The 8,630-nt window shown below is 41.6% G+C and overlaps 1 pseudogene; it reads left to right on the top strand.

Annotated features, from left to right (window-relative positions):
- Positions 1–1,960: 1,960 nt before the first annotated feature.
- Positions 1,961–8,630, top strand: part of LOC139657589 (contactin-associated protein-like 4) — a 78,471-nt pseudogene continuing 71,801 nt past the window's right edge.

The following is an 8,630-nucleotide window of genomic DNA, read 5'->3' as shown; positions in this document are numbered from 1 at the left end:
TGTGTGAGAGAGAGAAACCAATTAAAACAAGGCCAATTAAAGATAATGACTGTATTTTTTTTGCATCCACAACCTTCAAAGTGTGAAACATGTAAAGGTTTCCTCTCACAACACTGATTCCCCTCCATGTGACTCCTGCTTGTCTTATTAATGAGCCTGCCAGTCAGGACGCCATTCATCTCCCCAATAGGAAATCATTACACCATTCATTTAGCCAACTGGGCATTATTATACCATTCATCCATCCTGCTGGACATTATTATACCATTCATCCATGCTACTGGACATTATTATACCATTCATTCATCTAATATGGCGTCATTACAGCTAAAAGACCTGTTTCCACCTGGGCAACATGAGACCTGCTTCTGAACCATTAGACTCCACTCTCACTCATAATGTAATCCTCGGAAACACTCAACAGGTTTCTACTGAAGCTAAGAGGATAAACTCAAGTCTTACTCTCTCTGCTATCCTGTTGTTTTGAACAATTTAAGAGTTTTCCACTCAGGTTAAGAGATGTTGAACTCTTCTCCATCTCTCTGTGATATTGTGATATTTCAACCTCTCAGCGTGTTTTTACTGAGGCCACTAGAGGAGAAGCTGCTATTGATCTCTGCTCTCTGAAACACTCTCCTGTTTTTTTCACTCAGGATAAGAGTTGGGATGCGTTATAACTGCTTGTATGATTTTGATCCAGAGTAATGTTTTTACTCTGAGAGAGGAGACGTTCCTGTATCAACCTGCTGCTGTGAACCTCTCAACATCCACTAAGAGACTGGAACCAAATGTATTAAAAGGCCTGTTTTCAGCAGGTTAACGTTAAAGCTGCTGCTGAAAGAGGAGACTCCACTCCACCTGTCTGCCGCTCAGTGGTTTTTAAGAGATGTGATGCTTCTGCCCAATTATTTCTGCTCTTCTGAACCGCTAAGTGCTGTATCACTCAGGTTGAGTGTTGTACTCCTGTCCAACTATCTCCGCTATTCTCAACCTCTCAATGTTTTTTTTCACTCAGGTAAAATGTTTGGATGCTGCTGTGTGGTTTTCTCTCCATACAGCAGTCTGTCCATTTAATCCCTGATGTGGAAGCTTTACCCAAAATGTCTGCAGCCCCAGTAGTTTGTTGTTTCACTTGTCAAATGTGTGCCACTGCAAGAAATGGCTGAAATATTAACACTTGGTGGTCAATTTATGATGAGTGCTGTGGGTATACTGTGGCTGTGTGTTGATAAAACAACACAGTGATGCAGCACATAGTGTGATGTATCATTTGACCTTGTGAGCCAGGGATGTTTTGCTTCACTAAGGCCTGATAAAAGCAGCTATGGTCAGCTGATCAGAGTCACAGCCTGACCAGGAGAAGGAAGTTTAATTTGGTGGAAGTTGCTGAAACATATCGTCACTGTGTCTCCAAAATGTCAACTTTACAGGAACGGAGAAAAAACGGCTTGTTTTTCATTTGATCGCCATGCTTTTTAGAGCTTATCTAATGTGGAATTTAAAGGGTTTCAAAAGCCCGAGGGTTGTGAGAGTTTTCCCAACCCATTGAGGATGTAATAGATGTAATGCTTATGTGAAAAGACATATAGAGTTATAAGGTTTTGACATGATAACAGCAATATGTAACAAAATCTTCCTGACTCTAGAATGAGCATGTATGATAGAGAAATGCTGTTAGAAAACCCTTTTTTTCTTTCAGTCTGTAAAGATTTTCCTTATGTAAATTCTGAAGACTTAATTTCCAGTTTGCTCTAATGAAGCTTCTGCAGCACAAATCCTTTTGATTAGCAAAAGACCTGTCCAATCATTTTCCTTCCTCCTCATTTAGCCCTTTGCTGGCACTTTGAGCAACTGAATTTACAGAAGATATAACTGTCAAACAGTTTAGGAATATACTATGACTGTAAACACTAACCCCTTGTGTCTTTTTCTGCTTTGTGATTGGCTGACAGAGGTGTGCGACAGCCAGCTGGTGTCCAATCTGCCGCCGTCGTCCTTCAGAAGCTCCTCCCAGCTGTCCAACAGCCACGGGCCGGGCTTCGCCAAGCTCAACAGGAGAGAAGGTGAGGAAGACTTCCTGCTGCTGACATTAGACTGGATGAGGTTGGGTTTAAGGAGGATTTGATGGAATATTTGACTGGGCTGAATACTAGACTATAGTTCAGACTATACTCTGCAGATACAGGCAAGCGTTCTTGCTTCTACTGCAGGGAATTATGCATGTAAGCTAAATGTGGATTAGGCCTAATATAAATAACTTTTGGCATCATTTTGTCTGCTTGTAATGTTATTTTCAAGAGGAAAGGCGCTCTCCTCCTTCAGGCCGGTGAAATGTGCCAAATCTCTCCTCTGTTCCTGAGGAGGTGCTCTGCGGCAGTTTAGCTCAGGACGCACAGCACAAAACATCAAACACAGGAGGAAGTCTCTACCGGATTCACAAAGACAGACAGATAACTCACTGGTGACTGTGGAGAGAGAGAGAGAGAGAGAGAGAGAGAGAGAGAGAGTATCAGAATAATTTGTGGGAGACAGACGAAATAAGAGTAAGAAAAAGCAATAGTTGCTATATTCCCTATAGGTGTGTATGTATTGGAAGTTTATTCCAGTAGAATAGATGTGAATGCTGATTGGTCGTCCACCATGAAAATACAGCAGGGATTCCTGTGCTGGATGCTGATGTGAGGCTTCGACAAAATGACGATCGGGTTTGTTTCTGAGCTCTCTGGAGGGAACGGGCTTTGCTGCTTTATCCCAACATCAAAGCCCAGAAGCAGCTGGGAGTGTGGGACGGGTTTAATGTGGATCTGAACGACTCGCACCACCTGGGAGACTGAAGGAGGCCGAGCCTGCAGAACGCTGTTCAAACCTCAGAGTGTTTGATGGTCCAGGCTGGAAGCAAACACACTTTCTGCTGCCGCGCTGCTCTCTCTGCTTGCTGATCTCACTTTTATTTGGGGAACAGAGGATTGGCTGGCTCTGAGTACTCAGTATGTTGTAACAGTATTTACAGTATATGCTCTGTTAACACATTGTGTACTTCTGTCTAAGTACATCTGATGAGTATGCATAGTTTATTAGTTTGATAGTGAAAACTGGGGCATAATTAATTTACACTGACAGTATAGATTTTCGGCATTTAGCTGATTCTCTTATCCAGAGCTTTAATTCCTAGATCGACAACACTACAAGCGACCAATAGTAAAGAGTGCAGGGGTCAGAGGTCACAGCGGTAGGTGAGGTAGTGAAGAATGTATAAGAACTAATTATCATGAGGAAATTGCTGTCTGACACTTGAGTGGTTACAAAACCAGTCTGCTACTCTGCTGCTGTAATGAAATTTCTTCGTCTTCTGTTAAAGGTCTCTAGGGAAAAGGCAGGCTTAAGCTGAAGCTGACAAAGATATGATAAGATATCACAGATATGTAAGAACCCACACTTACAACTCTATAATGAAAACTATGACCTTTAGCCATTTTTCATATATTCACTTCTATTTCTGATCAGGAAGCTCACATCACATTTAATATCCTCTTTTCTACTCTGTAATTGCTCTATCTCTATCTATAATAATAATCTATCCCTCTCCATAGCTCTTATTGTTATGTGATATTAATATTAATATATTATTATTACAGTCTATACTCTAATCTAATAAATCTATTTTAATTATTAAGACACTCTTAAAGGAAAAATCCACCCAAAAACACTTTAACACTGTTAAAAAAGCAGCTATTGGCGATGTATCTTGCATTTCTGGGTCCATTTTGCCGTTTGGTGGTGTATTTATTTTATTCCTGTGGATAAGTGGCCAAACATAGATGACGTGATGACATGTCATGATATTTCCAACAGCTACAGTGGAGTTTGATAGCAGAAAATGTTTCAGCGATCTAAAACATCAGTGGTAAACGTCAGGTTTTGGTGTCAGTCCCTCAGAATCAAAGAGCGAGGGCTTCTGTCTAGAGCCGCCATTTTGCACCGAGAGACGTTCAGCAATCATACAGGGAGAAATCCATCGTAGAAGAGGAGATAGACCAATTTCTCCACCCACAGGAGCAGGAGAGAGACCAGAATGCAATGCAGCCATAAGGCATGTTGTGTTTTGAGCAAGGGCTGCAACTTTTTCAGAAAACCTTTTCTGAAAACTCTTCTTTTTCCAACACTGTCGCTATCACTATCGCTGTTGCGATAGTAAGTAAAACCCAGCTGGATGCAACAAGTCCACAGGTCTGCTCTCTGGGGGTTGCTGAATGGCATTGTGGGAAATGTAGGAAATCAAATCACTAACTGAAGTAGAAGTAGAGGAGGCAGGTTGAGGGAAAAAGGGTACAACAAAAAAGTTAATTACAACACTTCATCACAAAATAACTCCTGGAATGACTTGAACATGACAGATTGATGATATATAACAATGTAAGAGGATCTGAGGGTGGATTTTCCCTTTAAGTTAACAACAACATAACACTTTACAACCACTGTATTCTTCAAATCTAGCTGTATTCTGGTATCTAGCTGGTAGATCAGGAGAGCTGTGTGCGTCAGATTGCCTCCCCAGCTATATTAACGGTGCAAAGCCGACACGATCCCATCTGTTTGCTGAAGAAATCGATGAATAAATGAAAGGCTCCATCTCATTTCCATCTCCTGCAGCTGCTAACGCTCTGCCTCCTCTAGTTGTTCTCAGAGGAGCCGCTTCGCTCTGATTTAATTTACCTACTAAATGAACAGAGGTTATCAGAGTCCTGCAATACCACCTACACAACACGTCTTAACAAGGCAGTTTGTCTTGGAGTCAGTCTTAATATCCTCTTTTTGTTTAAGCAGGTAAAACACTCTCCAGCTTTGATACAACTTTTGTCAAGTCACATGAGTTAAAAATGGAGCTATTAGCCTTATTTCATACCCTATTATACCATATTATTACAAACACGTTTTGCAGCCAAAAACTTTAGAACTTTATTTTAAATTCTAGTCAAGATCCCAAGGTTTCCAAAGATACCAAATATGCCAGCCTGAATTACATGGAAATGTGTATAAAATGATGCACAAACATCTAGATTTTTTTCCATTTGATGTAATGGTGCAGCCATAAAAAAAAAATGGCACCTTGGGTTTGAATATATCTTTGAATGTAAGCAGCTATAGCTTCAAGGAAGTGTTGGAACATGCAGATACAGAATATGGATATACAATATGGAAAAAAAAATGTTCAAACTTTGAACTTTTAATAGAAAATTTAAGGGGATAATCAGGATGCAAGGGGTTAAAGATATTCTCAGAAGTCCATGGACACCAGTGAAATTATATCAGATTCTTTCCACTTGTTTCAATATAAATTGCATTGATTTGCTGACTAAAAAGAAGATTGTAAGATTGACATTTTTGCAGTGCAGCTCTACTTATAAGAGAAACAACAAACTATTTCAGCCTTCTCTCTCTGGTCTTACCTGTGGTCCAGCTCCTCTCTGTAGTCAGACCAGAGGACCAGACAACTTTAACCTGATCTAGCTGATCACAATGGAGGCTTGATGGCACTGAGTCCGACACCAGATGTGGATGAAAAGCCCTGATAGGCTATTGATTGGAGATGAATGAATCCTTTCAGCAGGAACCTGGAGGATGAATGACTCTCTATTTCTGTCTCCCTGTCGCTCTCTTTTTATCCTCTTTCTTTTTCATCATTTTGCTTTCCCCTGTCTCACTTTTCATCCTTCATTTCTCCCCTGCCGCTCTCTCTCCCTCCCACCTTCTTCTCATTCTCTTAGTATCCCTCTTTTTCTTTTCTTTTTCATCTCTGTCTCTTCCTCTTCTCCGCCTCCACCCTCGCTCCCTGTCAGTCTCCTGTTCTTCAGTAGAGTGTGTGTACTTGTAATCATTAGTTTCACTCTCTCTCCAGTCACATTTGCATTGGTAAGAACTCATTTAGCCGGCTGCATCTTCCAGCCAAATGTTAATAGCAGTCCTCAGCGTTTAAACGATTTCTTTTTTTCAGTGAAGCCGCTGCAATTATGCTGAAATAGACTGTAAAAGAATAATTGTGCCTCAGTAATCACTTTCTAAAAGAATTAGATGTGAAGGTGGAATTAAAGTTTAATTGGAACCTGTTAGTCGGGTCCGACTGTGTAAAGACTGCCAACTAATCAGGTATTGATCCATGTGTTCGGTCGTCCTCCATGGCTTCCACAGAGTTCAGCTGTGTAACTGTTGCTCCACCTAAAAAGCCTGTAAACACTATTGAGAATCTGTCGTGCTTCACCTGCAGGACACAGGCAGCGTCCTGCAGCCTGCTGCTGCTGTCAGCGCTGCTTTGGGCCCATTAGCTTCTTGTTAGGCCTCTCTGTCCGTCTGACATGTTATCAGGCTGCTGAAATTACCAGCCAGGCTCCGTATTCTCATGCAAATGATCCGCGCTCACTGCGGGCCTCGCACCATAACAGTCTGCCTGTTACCTGTCTCTCCATCTGCCTTTCCATTCCTTTAAGCTGCCTGTCTGTCTTACTGCCTATCTGCCTTTTCTAACTGCCTGTCTCTCTTTTTCCACCACCCACCTTCCTCACTAACTGCCTGTCTCTCTCTGTAACGGCTTGTCTCTTCCTCTGCTTGGCTGGCCCTTTACTTTCCTTTCTGCCTGTCTGACTGTCCCTTCTTGTCCCTCTACCTGTCTCTCTCTCTCTCTTTCTCCCTGCCTGTCTGTCTCTCTGGAGCTGTCAGGTGGAATATCAGTACATTATTGATGATCCAACAGTGTTTTCTTTAGTTATCCATTCATCTGCTCCTTATAGTGATGCTGCTGAGCAGACCGGCCTCATGTCAGGCTCTGTTTCCCTTCAACAGTAAAGCAGATCATGTGTTTGATGCTGTAGGCCTTTGCTGCTGGTTTTCAGACAGACAGACAGACAGACCAGTGCTGCCGACGGTACTTGGCTGCACCTCGTACCTTTTACCATCACCATCGTACCCATAACACCCTCTCTGGTATTACTGCTGTCATGACTGTTCCAGAGAGAGGAAAGCTAACTTCATCTGAAGGAGGCTGCGTCTTTGGGTGTGGCATTGGCAAGGACCATTCCAGTGTGGTTTCAGTTTTTGCTCATTTTCTTTTACATTTTCCATCCCTTTAATGATAATTGTGACAGTTTTAGAGATATTTTTAAATCAGTCTTGCCACACTGCTCGGGCTCATTCAGTTCCAAACAACATAGAAAACAAATCCGGAGCCTTCTAATTTGGTTTGTGCTTTAGTGGAAGGAAATAAAAAACATGAGCAAGGAGGAGAGAGGATTACCAAGGTATCAGGGATGGAGTGAATGGAAAAACCCATCTAATTTTAGTTTTAAGTTTAATTCAATGTATACAAAAGTATGTATGTAAGTATGTAAGTACTATCAAATTAATGTAAGTTATATACGGATCGGATTTTTAAGGGAAAATACTGATTGGTGGTTGTTTGCCTTATGATGATCACCAACTGGAGGTCATAGTTTGTCCATCTACTATTTACAAGGCTACTACATCACAGCAAGGTATGATCTATTACACAATTTGACTAAATATTACAAATGAAAAGCAACAAAAGTCCCTGTTTATTTTATATCTTAAAGTATGGACAAGATGTTAGTGGCCTCACCTGAATTTGGATTTACATTCCCACATGAGCACATGAGTGACTGTATCACTGCTCCCTGATTGGCTATGATAATTGATAATTTGGTCCTCTGATTGGCCAGCAGAGCAGTGATGTCACTCTCCTGACCTGTCATTAACCTGTACCTTCCTTAGTGGGGAGTCAGATGTGTTTCATGATAGACACCAGGAGAGAGAAAACAGGGAGAGCTGCTTGATTCAAAGTGGCAGCCGTGACAGAAAGTGTTGAGACGATCAGCCATCAGTTCACCTCAGACTCAATTCTGTCTGACAGGGTGGACACAGTAAATCTTTGTAACGCCTCTCGGTTTCTATGTCGTTCCTCTCTGATCTCTTCTCTTTTCCTCTCCAGTCTGATCTTAATGAGTAAAGGTCAGTCAGTGTGTCTGCTCTCTTCTGTTCTGCTGTCAGCGGACGTGTCTGCTAGTCCCATACTTATTAGCTTTGGCCTTTAGCTCTTCTAAAGATCAGGCTCCAGCAGTCACACAAATCCTGATGCAGTTTCACTGGCTGCTGGGTGTTTCTGCTCTACCAGCCGCTGTGGCAGGTAACCAGCCATCATTCAGTCAGATTTAACTGGGAACAAAATGAAAGTGATTTGGAAGCCGTTGGCCTTATTCCCATGGCGGCCATTTCCAACTTACGTCACACTTGGGGTGGGAAACTTTATCCCGAAGATTGGCATATAAAACTAGCATTACATCAACACATAAGTGAGGACTTTAGATAGACTTCAGTTATTAAATTAGATAACAGACTTAGGAACAACAACGACAACAACTGTTCAAATTTAGCAGGGAAGTTAGCTCGCTTATTAGCTAGTTAGCTACTAGCTAGCTACCTAGGCTAGAAACCGGCAGCTAGCTAGTGGGCCAAATATTATATACTATACTAAATACTAATTACCTTCAAATGTGAACCTAAATCCTTGCCTTGATTCTTGAGATCCATTCATTTATATATGTTGGGAATCTGAAATGTTCAAC

The sequence above is a fragment of the Centroberyx affinis genome, unplaced genomic scaffold (assembly GCF_046629955.1).
Source record: "Centroberyx affinis isolate AG114_WGS23_722 - 3 ecotype Tasmania unplaced genomic scaffold, CSIRO-AGI_Caff_v1 ptg000177l_1, whole genome shotgun sequence".
Classification (NCBI taxonomy): Eukaryota; Metazoa; Chordata; class Actinopteri; order Beryciformes; family Berycidae; genus Centroberyx; species Centroberyx affinis.
The sequence above is the reverse complement of the archived record's forward strand: the minus strand, read 5'-3'. Positions and strand labels throughout refer to the sequence as shown.